The following is a 12,025-nucleotide window of genomic DNA, read 5'->3' as shown; positions in this document are numbered from 1 at the left end:
TGTTCCCTGAGTAATTCGTACCCACACAGGTATCTGGACTAATCAAAGATGTTTTCAAGCACAAGTGTAGAGTTTATACTGTCATACTTGTCTTTTTGCTGGCAATTTCTAGGTTAAATTAATTGGTTTAGATATGTATTGTCTTCAAACCTGGTAACAGGTCTGCCTGCATTTATCGCTATTAGATATTTAAAGGATAAGATGTGTCTACTTTCTATGCCTCAGACATGCCCTATGCTGCCTCAAGACAATTAAATGAAAAAAGGTGGGGCAAAATGATTTTAAGCTCTTATGCCATTCTTTAACTAGATCTATTTCAGTGATCAAATATATTATATATGTACATATATCCAGGTTTGTGTAACTTCCTTTCTAAGTGTATAAATCACCTATGTAAAGGCCAAAGCCAATTGAAGTCATCAGAGCTAAAAAAGTCAATATTTTGACCTGTGCTCCCAGGTCATGAGGCCAGTGGAGATGATGGGACGCTTCGGCACTGGTCCCCTGGTAAGTCTCCTGTCTTCTTGGTCAGAGAGGATACAGAGATCCAGAAAAAAAAAAAAAAACAGTATACAGTCTGAAACAGGAGTCACAACTGAGGAATAATCAGTCCTCCTAGCTTCCCAAAGAAGGGAAAATTACTTGGCCAGCACAACACTGACTCATCCTAACAGACAATACTAGTAACAAAGAAGTTATAGGGCTACTCCTAGGTCCCTAAGTCTTCTTTGGAGAGACATTAGTAGCCTCCAAAATCAATCCCTGATTAAATTTTGGCTATCTGCTTGGTCTTAAACACTCAGAGAGAAATGTATAACAAAAGATAAAGGGATGCCTCAAATATATGAATGGCCTATTAAGTAATACAAGAGGGGAAAACAAACAAACAAGTCCTTAAGACATGTTGTCCCCATCTCTAACAGTTCTATTTTTATAATAAGGAAAAATAGCCTTAGATGTCAAAAGGGTTGTCTTCAAATCACTCATATATATATAGACTCCAACCAGTGGTCGCTTAGTTTAAGACTTCCTTATACTGAGAACAATGGAAAGTCTCTTCTAACTTGTGCCAGGACAACCCTAAATAAGTCCTGAGGCCAAAAATATATTTGTACAGGCTTTAATGGCACCAATGGCTCTATAGTACCAACCTTTGTGCCCCTGGCTACTCCCAGGACAAATTTAAAAAGTACACTTGGAAAGGCTATTATACAAAAGATGGTATATTCACCATTATCAAAATTAAATGTTGTGCATATGTTCCTGTAACCCTGCTAATGTCTGTTTTACAAGTAATACAGAAACAGATTCAGGCCTGGAAGAAAATCTCAGCCAGCTCATGCTCAGATAGTCCTGAGACAAACCAACTCCATCGACCTGGGTTCCCTCAAATGCTCCCAAGCACAAGTTCACAAGAACAACCCTGAAAGCGACCAGACTGCTATGTGCTCACTGCTCATTAACATCTTACGTTTATTCTTTCTCCCCAGCATTCTCTTCCAAGACTATCTTCTTGCACTTCATCAGTACACTTTTGGGGTCCTTTAGAGTTGTTCTCCTCTCTGGGAGAAACTCTCTAACTACCACAAACAACTTTGTGCCCCATTCAGCAGGAAGTAGTTCAAGATCTGATGTCATCACCCTTTGTCCTCTAACAGCAGTTAGAGTGTCTTCTCATGAGAGGAGGGAATGAAAGTGGGGTACATTTAAGGTGACTGGACCTCTGAAGGTAAAAAAGGGCAGGAAAAGTTGCACTTGCTAGAAATCAAAGATGATCTGATTTCTTATCTCTTTTGTGTAGTGCCCCAGACCTATTTTTCCACAAACAGCCAGGACCCTTCCTGGGAGAGAGGTCTTCCATAAGATTTAAACATTGCAGTTGGTCAAGTTCAGCCCCAGAACTTGGTGTCCGAGCTAATCTCTTCCTGAGACAGCCTCTAGCCCTAACCAACCAGCTGGCCCCCTGCTTCGCCTGAGCTGGAAGACAGCCCACCACTACATGTTTATAAATACCTTTGAAAGGGCAGGGCAGACTCTCTGACCACTTGGAAACGTCCAGCTGTGGGTGAGTTGTCCCTGCTGGGAGGGACCCCAGAGCTCTTGCTCTCCGCATGGGCTCTTTATCCCCTCCAGCTCTCCTCATGGCAGGAGCTCCTTGAACTTTCTTTTCTCTTTTCTTCCCATGCTTTTTTCCCCCAAGCCCATTATGTGGGATCTCTAGCCATGTGGGTGCCTCTCCTTGGCTCTGTATAATAATTTTTTTAATGTATATTCTGAGATGTGGTGTCATCTCAGGAGGCAGAGGTAGGAGGATCACCATAAGTTCAAGGCCACCTGAAACTACATAGTAAATTCCAGGTCAGCCTGGACTGGAGTGAAATCCCACCTCAGAAAACAAACAAAAAGTATATTCTGGGGCTAGAGACGTGTCTTAGTGTTTAAGGTGCTTACCTGTAAAGCCTAAGGACCCAGGTTTGATTCCCCAGTACCCACATAGGCCAGATGCACAAGGTGGCACATGCATCTGCAGAGGCCCGGGCACACCCGTTCTTTCTCTGTGTCTGCCTCTTCCTCTCTCCCCCTTTCTTTCTCTCTCCTCCCCCTCTCTTTCTCTCTCTCTTTGTCATAAATAAAATATTTTTAAAATTTTAAAAAATTATATATTTTAATAACACTGAGAAAGCTCCCTACAGTTTATTTCACTCAAAAATAAAAGTATCATATTTTAAAATATGAAGGCATCCTAGATATGTCTTTGCTTTTACTGACCTAAAACTTGCCTTAGAGCAAAAGATTTCCATGTTATTTATTCCAGAAATATTAAACATTTCCAACCAAAGCAAACTGTGAGCTTTCCAAGATGAGTGTCAACCCAGAATGCAAACTTTTTCACAATAAACAACTTGAGAGAAAAGGATTCCTGGCCTCAGATAAGTTAGGTTTTTCTCCTGTACCTTCTCCTTGCTTTTCTTGTTTTTCTCTCTACCTGGGCGGAAGTTGGGAGGTATTTCTTGTCACTTGCTTCCCCCTTTCATTATTTCCTTTATAAATTTTTACTTTTTCAAGAACTAGCCTTTTTGAAGAATATTCATGCTGAGATGATGATGCTTTAAGCCCACTGGGATCCTATTGTAGATTGAAGGCGGCAGGAGATGCAGGCAGGAATGAAAATGCTGCTCATTTAAGCAAAGAAAGAGAACCCTACCGGGTGCCTTCTTCCTTCTTTTCTCTGGGCCTTGAACATCCACACACCCCCAGTACATTCATCAGGACACTTTTCTTTCCCAGCAGGTCTGTGAGGGGAAAGATTCACATCACCTTCCCCGGTGTCAAGCTGTGTTGTTAGTGATGCCTCCCAGCCTGCAATTACTTGATGAAACTAATGGGTAAAAGCACTTAAAGGACTATGCTCTATGTCGCAACCTTATAACCCACACAAAATGAGCCAGACCCCACATAGGCTGACAAGCTTTCAGCCTATTATAAGGGGCTCATTTAAATTACAGGTTTAAAAAATTTATAATTTAGCCTTTACACTCAGTACATTTTCCTTTTCTTTTGAAACTAACCCCAAGAGACACATTCGCAAAATCCCTTTCTGTCAGATGAGAAAAATAACCAAGTGGAACAGGTGACCAGAAGGAGGGGTTGCAAGGGTGCTCAGATAGTAAGCTAATACAAAGGGGATTCCACAGCTAAGTACTCTACCATTCTGGCAATGGAAACAGCATATGTGTTCATCCTTGTTTTAACGGCCCATTAATCCTGCTATAGCACCACACAAGGACTGGTAAGAACCAAGTCCCATATAATTCCTGACCATTCTTGCCACTACCCAAGTGGACAATTCCACCACAAGCAAGAAGCCCTTGCATTCCATTTTAAAGCTTTAGCTGAGGCGTATGGATGCTACTTCAGATGTCCTTCTTTGGAAAACAGTAGAGTTGCCCTGAGAGATCAGCAATATATATAAATATATCAAAGGCTGAGGAGTTGCCATTTGGACCATTCAAAATGTCCCAAATGTGCATCATTGTGACAACATTACTCACATATTTTATTGTAAGAAATGTGAAGGAACCTTGTAAGAAATTTACATCTAATGTGTTTGACACATTTAAATTTATGCATTTATCCAGGCAAGAAGGGCTGGGCCCAGATTTAGAACCAAGCACTGTTAGTGCTGGGAACACACACACACAACCACAGCATGAGCTGAGAAGGTGAGTGTACAACGGATGGCTGCAGAAGGCTATGTAGGAGGAAGACTGTACCTGTAGCTTGCTCAAAATGACCAGAGAAACGAGACTGTATTCCTCAGTGGTCAGGAAGTGACAGGGAAGAAGTGTAGAAGTCATAAAACAGGAGATGACTATAAGTGACTTTTTAGTTAGTTTTGGTTTGGTTTCTTAGGTGGTGCTGGAAAACCCAGGGCCCTGTGCATGCTGTGTAAGCACTCTGCTAATGAACTACATCCACAACCTTTGTGACATGGACTTTTGTTTTGTTTAACTTTGTTTTGTTTTGAGCCAAGGTCTCATGTAGCCCAGGCTAGCTTACCTCCTGATACTTCTCATTATGTAGCCAAGGCTGTCCTTAACTCCTAATACTTCCACCCCCACTTCCCAAGAGCTGGCATGATAGACATTTGACACCATACCTCTATGCGTGTGTGTGTAGCCTGTGTGGTGTGTGCTGTATGTATATGTGTGTGCAGACACACATGCATAATATGTGTGCATGCTGAGAGCAGAGGAAGACTTTGGGTGCCTTTCTCTATCGTTCTTCTGTGCAATGCATTTCCTTGAGTCAGGGTCTACACCTCAACCTGAAGCTGCCATTGGACATGTGGATTTTAAGAGTGAATTATTTACTAAATTAACTAGTCAAGAAAGAGCACTGTAAGAAACAGCATGTATGGAAGTATGGAGCCTTGAAAAAGAGTGTATTTAGCCATAAGCAGGAAGTTTCAGGTTGAGTACCTATGGAGCAGTACAAGAGAACCAGGGAATGAAGCAAGAAGTGAGCAGATGGAACCATGAAGAAGGCTCTATTACACCTAGTAGATCAAGCTTCTCTGCATCTTTCTCTGCATCTCTAATCGATCCACACAGTACTGTTTATATTGAATACAGAGCTAATACTTAGATCTCAAGAGGATCCAAACTGTGTGTGATCCTCACATCCCAGTAGTCAGGAGACTGAGGCAGAGGGACTGCAGCAGGTTAAACTCCAGCCAGGGCTACATAGCAAAACAAAGTAAAATGTCTCAGCACATAACAAAATAAAATTAATTCCACCCACAAAAAAGCTTTTTTTTTTTTTTCTTTAATTGTAGAACTTCCAGAAACACCAGGCTAGTACTTCCATTTGGTTTTAACAAACTGACGCTGAGAAGCAGGCTGGCTTCCCCACAGGTGGCATGCATTTTCCAACTTGCCACAGCCCTGCCATTCCCCATAGTGTTTGACTGCAGCCCGTTTGTCACTGGCTCAACCTTGTTTCACTGAGCCATGTCCCTACCACAGCGCGTGTGGCAAGGGGGCAGGGGCTACTGATGACCGGCTTTGCTCCTTATGCCACCTGCCTAACATACAAAGGCTGGAAGCCTGGATGTGTAGCTTCTATTCTAGAGAGGGAGAATCAAAGTTACGACAAGATGAAGTATCTTCTTTTAGTAAGTTTTAGGGTTTTGAAGGGCTTTGGAGTATTAAATGCTGTTTGACTACAGGATTCAAGCTGTCTGAATCCTGTCTTAGATTCTCTGCCCTGTGATGTTCTTCCAGGATATACACTGTGATGCAACAGGCTAGTTTGTGCCCGTCACAGTGTTTTGTTTTGTTTGTTAATTAAACTGGACTAAAGCACACAGTTTAGACAATATGGGCAGAGCCTCTCTACACCTCTGCCAGCTAGACCACGGCCAAGTGATGATGACAGTCCCATAAGGTGTGCCAGAGGAAGAAAAAGTCAAGCCACCACACCTGGATAAGGAAAGCAAGATATGACTCAGTTTACCAGCCAGGACGAAATAGGGCAGGGGAAACATTCATATTTGTAAGGTGAGCCAATCTCTCTGTAAATCTGAGTGCTTCTCCACTAGAAACCGTCAAAAAGAAAGCCCTACTTATTGTAGCAAAGATGGCTTGGGAAGCAAAAGCCTGGGGGACAAGAGGATGCAGTTGTCTAAACAAGGAATAGCAACAATGAGGGCAGAGATAATTTATGTTTAGCAAATGCTATTTAAGAAGCCTCACTGGCACAGCAATAAGTGTGATTTAATGTGCTCACAGCATTAGATTCAAATGTCAAATCCTATCCTTCAGAGCTTATTGGAGTTCCATTTCCAAGCATTTATATAAATATGGTTGATAGCATATATAATAATAATTAGAACAACCAGGACTATTTGTTAAGTGTGTGCTATATGTACTGCTAGGGAATTTCTACATTTGCCCTTAGTATTCTCACCCAACCTGATCTTATTCACAGGACCTTGATGCTGTGAAAAGTCACTATCTGGGATCTGGCCCCAGATCTCAGACTCCCCTACTAGGGAACCATCTATATTAAATTCACACTAGAAGCAGGCATGGTAGTGATACAGGATAAGAGCAATGTAGCCTTTCTGTTTGTTAGTCAGCTTTGGTCTGGCCCAAAGGAACATGGATACTACACTGCACAGGAAAGACTAGAACTCCGGTCTGATTCAAGATGGCGGTAAAGCACAGGTTGTTGATTCTTTTCTTGCGCTTTTCCAGGGTTAGTACCTGTGGGCAGGCCCTTCCTGAGTCAGCTGTTCTCCTGCCCAACAACCAATCACACACATTTGGATTTGGCAATGAACTCATTTAATTTGATGCCTAGCTCTTATAGATGGACCTGATCCAAGCTTCCACATGTGATTTTTCCTGGTCTTTCCCTCTTGCCTCCTACTCCTCTTGGCTGGAATGCTGTCCATTTAATAGTCTTTCTCTTACTTCAACTCTGTCAAATAAATCTTTTGTCATTTATCCGCCTGTGTGTCAACATTTCTCAACTCTTTGCTAACCATGGACAAGGACTAGAAACTTAAGAGACACTGGCTCAGGGGTTCTAAACTCGGAGCTTAGAGCTCTCTCCTGCAAGAGTAGTGCACCTCTATAATCCCAGCCCTCGGGAGGCAGAGGAAGGAAGATGGATGGAAAGTTCTAACTAGCCCTGCTTCACAGTCAGACCTTGTCTCACAAACAAGAAAAATCACATGAGGTATTGCTGAAAGCTCAGTTTCCTAAATGGAAGTTAGAGTTGGAAACTTCAACTTGGATCTTTTTCTCTGAGAATAACATTTAAGAAGTATAACAATGGGCTGGAGAGATGGCTTAGCGGTTAAGCGCTTGCCTGTGAAGCCTAAGGACCCCGGTTCAAGGCTCGGTTCCCCAGGTCCCACGTTAGCCAGATGCACAAGGGGGCGCACGCGTCTGGAGTTTGTTTGCAGAGGCTGGAAGCCCTGGCGCGCCCATTCTCTCTCTCTCCCTCTCTCTGTCTTTCTCTCTGTGTCTATCGCTCTCAAATAAATAAATAAAAATTTAAAAAAATAAAATAAAAAAGAAGTATAACAACTGCTTTTAGAAGCTGGCCCATGTTAATACCTACTGGGATCCATCCATAGTATAAGGACAAATAAAAACTTTAAATAAGCCGGGCATAGTGGCGCATGCCTTTAATGCCAGCACTCGGGAGACAGAGGTAGGAGGATCGCTGTGAGTTCAAGGCCACCCTGAGACTCAATAGTGAATTCCAAGTCAGCCTGAGCTAGAGTGAGACCCTACCTCAAAAAACAAAAACAAAATAAAACAAAATTTAAATAAGTCTGAAATATCCCTGCTGAAAAGTAGCTAGACCTATTGTTTGCTTTCTGAGCCAAGACTATCTTTGTCAAGCACCTGGGAGCCATCTCCTTGAAATGTAAGCTTCCAGAAGACAGCACACTGACTCCCAGGTTCCCTAGGAAGGCAAGAGTCTTCACTAAGGGATGAGCTCCAATTCACATAGCTATCTCCTTTCATAAAGACATGGGATTTGTTTTCCAGTTAAAGTCAATAAGCTAATAATACATATTGTCACCGTAATTACCAACTAAAGTAAGGAACTGGCAAATAACATCTTCAAGCCCTCTTGCTTAAGGAGCAATTATTGTTTATCTTGAAAACACGTGCGACAGGCCATATCTGCTGGGCTCTGTCCAGGACTGAGGTCCGGGATCCGGTCCTTCATCTTTGCAGCTTGCAATGCATTGCCTGTGATGCAAAGCAGTCTACTACGATGTTCTTTTAGTAAGAAAACTGTTTCTCTACTGGTTTGTGGAGAGGAATTCTGGGTTCACTAACATTTCCCCAACAGTACAAAGTTCCTACTTTGTAGGATTTTTAAAAAATACTTTTAATTCCTCCTGTATTGAGTTGATAGGAAAGGAGTGTGGGCTCGCTTGATGCGCTGCAAGCCTCTCCTCACGTGTGCACCTTCGCTTTCACATCACGGATGAATGCCCAGAACCTTGCAGTAGACGCCCTTCCCCACAGCCAGCTCCTACGTGGGGTGACCCCTGGGAAGGGCAAGTGGAATGATTCTGGAAACCACATTGGTAAAAGTCCATTTCAGGAAATAACATGCAACAACAGAAAGAAGACAGTAGAAGGTTTCCTGTGAAGGCTGAGCAGGCGCAGGCCCCGCGAAGGCGCGGGCTGCAGGTGGAGGGGTGCGCCGCCCCAGCGGGGCCCGAGCGCAGGTTCCTCCCCGCGGGGTGAGCCGTGGGAAAGGCCTGCGCTCTTCCGGCAGACTCAGAAACCTGAGTGAAGGACGGAGAGATGTGGCGGTCAAGAAGATTCCGGGTTTTCGTTGGTATGTTTCTTGATTGGGTTTCAGTTCCGGAGACAAAACTTTTGAAACAAAAGGAAGGTGACTTGACACCAGAGTTCTCAGAATCCCAGGCAATGACACGCAGAGCTCCGGGACTGGACGCCGTGCCAGCCGCTCCCAGGTTTCACGCTCTTGTCCCCTTTAACGGATTGAGAATGCACACTCAGAGGGGGTACAGTGTGAAATTTGGTTTTATTTTATTTATTTATTTGAGAGTGACAGACAAAGAGAGAAAGAGACAGACACAGAGAGAGAATGGGCATGCCAGGGCCTCCAGCCGCTGCAAAGGAATGCCTGACACATGGGCCCCCCTTGTGCATCTGGCTTACGCGGGTCCTGAGGAAGCGAGCCTCGAACTGGGGTCCTTAGGCTTCACAGGCAAGCGCTTAACCGCTAAGCCATCTCTCCAGCCTCTCCCCTTTTTCTTTTTATTCAAGGTAGGGTCTCACTCTAGCCCAGGTTGACCTGTATTCATTATATAGATTCAGGCTGGCCTCGAACTCACAGAAATCCTCCTACCTCTGCCTCTTGAATGCTGGGATTAAAGTCGTGTACCACCTTGCCCAATGCATGAATATTCTTTTTTAATGAAGATAAATAGTGATATGGGTTAGGAGCAAGGGAACCTTTTTCTAGTAGGTAGGTAGCTAGGGACTGGCCCACAGAAACATGGTTGCCACCTGGGCAGGACTAAAACCCAAGTCGGGCCGTCCTCTTCAAGATGGCTGCAAGCATCAAATCCAGTGTCCGCTTCGGGCTTGTTTTTCTGGCCTTAACACCTGTGGCGCTGGCCCTTCCCTGGTTAGCGTCTTGAGCTCACCAGCCAATCAGGTCCTTTCCCCAGGACCCACGTTAGCCAGATGCACAAGGGGGTCGCATGTGCCTGGAGTTAGTTTGCGGTGGCTGGAGACCCTGGCTTTCCCATTCTCATCCCCCCCCCCCCCTTTCTCTCTCTCTCTGTCTGCTGCTCTCAAATAAATAAAAATAAACAAAAAAAAAAGAACACTTATATGTTGGTGGGCTGTGGAGATAGTTTAGTCACTAAAACACTTGCTTTGCAAATATGAAAACCCAAGTTCAATCCCAAGAACCCACAGGGTAAAAGCCAGACACCTTAGCATGTGTTCATAACCCCAAGCTGTGGAGACAGAAACTGGCAAGACCCTTGGTCCCACTGGCCAGCCAGTCTATCCTAGCTAGGCAAGTTTTTGGCAAACGAGAGAGCCTGTCTCATAAAGGTGGTCAATGTCAGAAGGAAAGACATTCAAAGTTGTCCTCTGGCTTCTGTACACACGTGTACACATACAAACAGACAAACCTTAAAAAAGAATGGTTACATGTTCACTGAGAAAGCCAGAGTTCATTGTTTCATAAATAAACATCTTTGGGTGCCATGCAGTTTTAGGTGTATGGGACACAGAGGTGAACAGACAACTAGGGATTTTGCCTCAGAGACCTTATAACTTACACACACAGAAATAAACAGTCGAGGATACCATTCCCCACTTGTGACAAGTGCTCTGAAGAAATAATGGAGGAACTGAAAAAAAAAAAAAAAAAAAAAAAAACACTTGGAATGCCTCCTTGGGAAAGAGTGGCTTAGAAAAGTCTCTCTGAGGAGAGGTGCCAGCGCAAGGTCATATGAAGAGAATGTGCCCCTGATAAGAAGGAAAATACGGCACTGGACCTGCAGGCCTTCCTCCCAAGAAGTAACAACCTCGAGAATAATCATGAGAAAAACAGCATCAGCCTAAATTACCTTCAGTGTGCCTGGCCAGGATGCCTCAAAACGGTCAAGGGTATGAAGAAAGGAACATCCAAGAAGACATAAGCACAGACCTGACAAAAGGGCAGCATGATGAACTGCAATGAGCAGTTTTGGACGGGATCCTAGTACTTATACTGGTGGAAAAAACTGTTGGATCTGACTAAATTCTGGAGTCCAGGTGGCATGTGCCAGTGCTAACTTGTGAGTGATTGACAGATGGACATTAACATTAGGGGAGCTGGATGAAAGATCTATGAAATTTTCTGTGCCACTTTCAGAACTGGCTCTCAAATCTAATTGTCCCAAAACTTTTTCAATTACTTTTACATTTTTAATTTTATATATAAATATAAATATAAATATATATATATATGTACATATACATATATATATATATTTGAGAGACTGAGAGAGAGAGAGAGAGAGAGAGAGAGAGAGAGAGAGAGAGAGAGAGAGAATGGACACGCCAGGGCCTCTAGCCACTGCAAATGAACTCCAGACACATGCACCACCTTGTGCATCTGGCTTATGTGAGTACAGGGAAATCGAACCTGGGTCCTTAGACTTCATAAGCAATTGCCTTAATAGCTAAACCACCTCTCCAGCCCTACTTTTACAGTTTTAAAGATGAAAACACCAAAGCCTTGCACAGATGATACCATGCATGGCCTAGCTTGTGAGATCCTGTCCTGGGTGCCAAGGATTCAGAAATGAAATATCTTCTACTTCTAGATTCACGGCTCACTTGGTAAACAGGGATGCATGCTCTTGCACACAGTGCCTGCTAATTGTTAACTATCTGAAGCTAGGGTAACATTTCTTTTCCTTTATGCACTGAAATAGGCTGAACCAACACAGAACCATTGGTTTAAATTACTTAAAGTATTTTGTTTCAATTATTTTCCATAGAGTAAATTAAAAACTCTTAAACTTATAAGCATATTAGGAAGAAAGGAAGAAATCAATACCAACTTCATTTTCCATTTAAAATTATCTACAGTCAAGTTAATGAATAAATTCTAATTCTTAATGTTTTCTATTACATGTATAAAAGACACACTGGAAATCAAAGCTTTTTTTTTTAACTGAAACCCTTGAGTTTACATTTTCACTCATTATATGCAATTCAGTAAAAGCATAAATATTAAAGAAAACTTCCTTGTTTTTCTCCTCAATGCTGAGGATTAAATCAAATGTCCTGGGAATGGGAGACAGCCACTCTACCAATGAGCTACATTCCTAGCCCAATTTCCTTCTTCAGCCTCTGTATGCTATTGCTTTGAGACTTTTTCTCTCTTTATAGCTCAGGCTGGCTTTGAACCCACTATGTAGTCAAGAATGACCTTGAACTTCTAATGC

General features: G+C 43.0%; 1 pseudogene; it reads left to right on the top strand.

The window, feature by feature from the left end:
* The first annotated feature begins 477 nt into the window (after window positions 1–477).
* LOC101595744 overlaps window positions 478–12,025 on the top strand; it is a 29,187-nt pseudogene continuing 17,639 nt past the window's right edge.

Source organism: Jaculus jaculus, chromosome 18 (assembly GCF_020740685.1).
Source record: "Jaculus jaculus isolate mJacJac1 chromosome 18, mJacJac1.mat.Y.cur, whole genome shotgun sequence".
NCBI classification, from domain to species: domain Eukaryota; kingdom Metazoa; phylum Chordata; class Mammalia; order Rodentia; family Dipodidae; genus Jaculus; species Jaculus jaculus.
The sequence above is the reverse complement of the archived record's forward strand: the minus strand, read 5'-3'. Positions and strand labels throughout refer to the sequence as shown.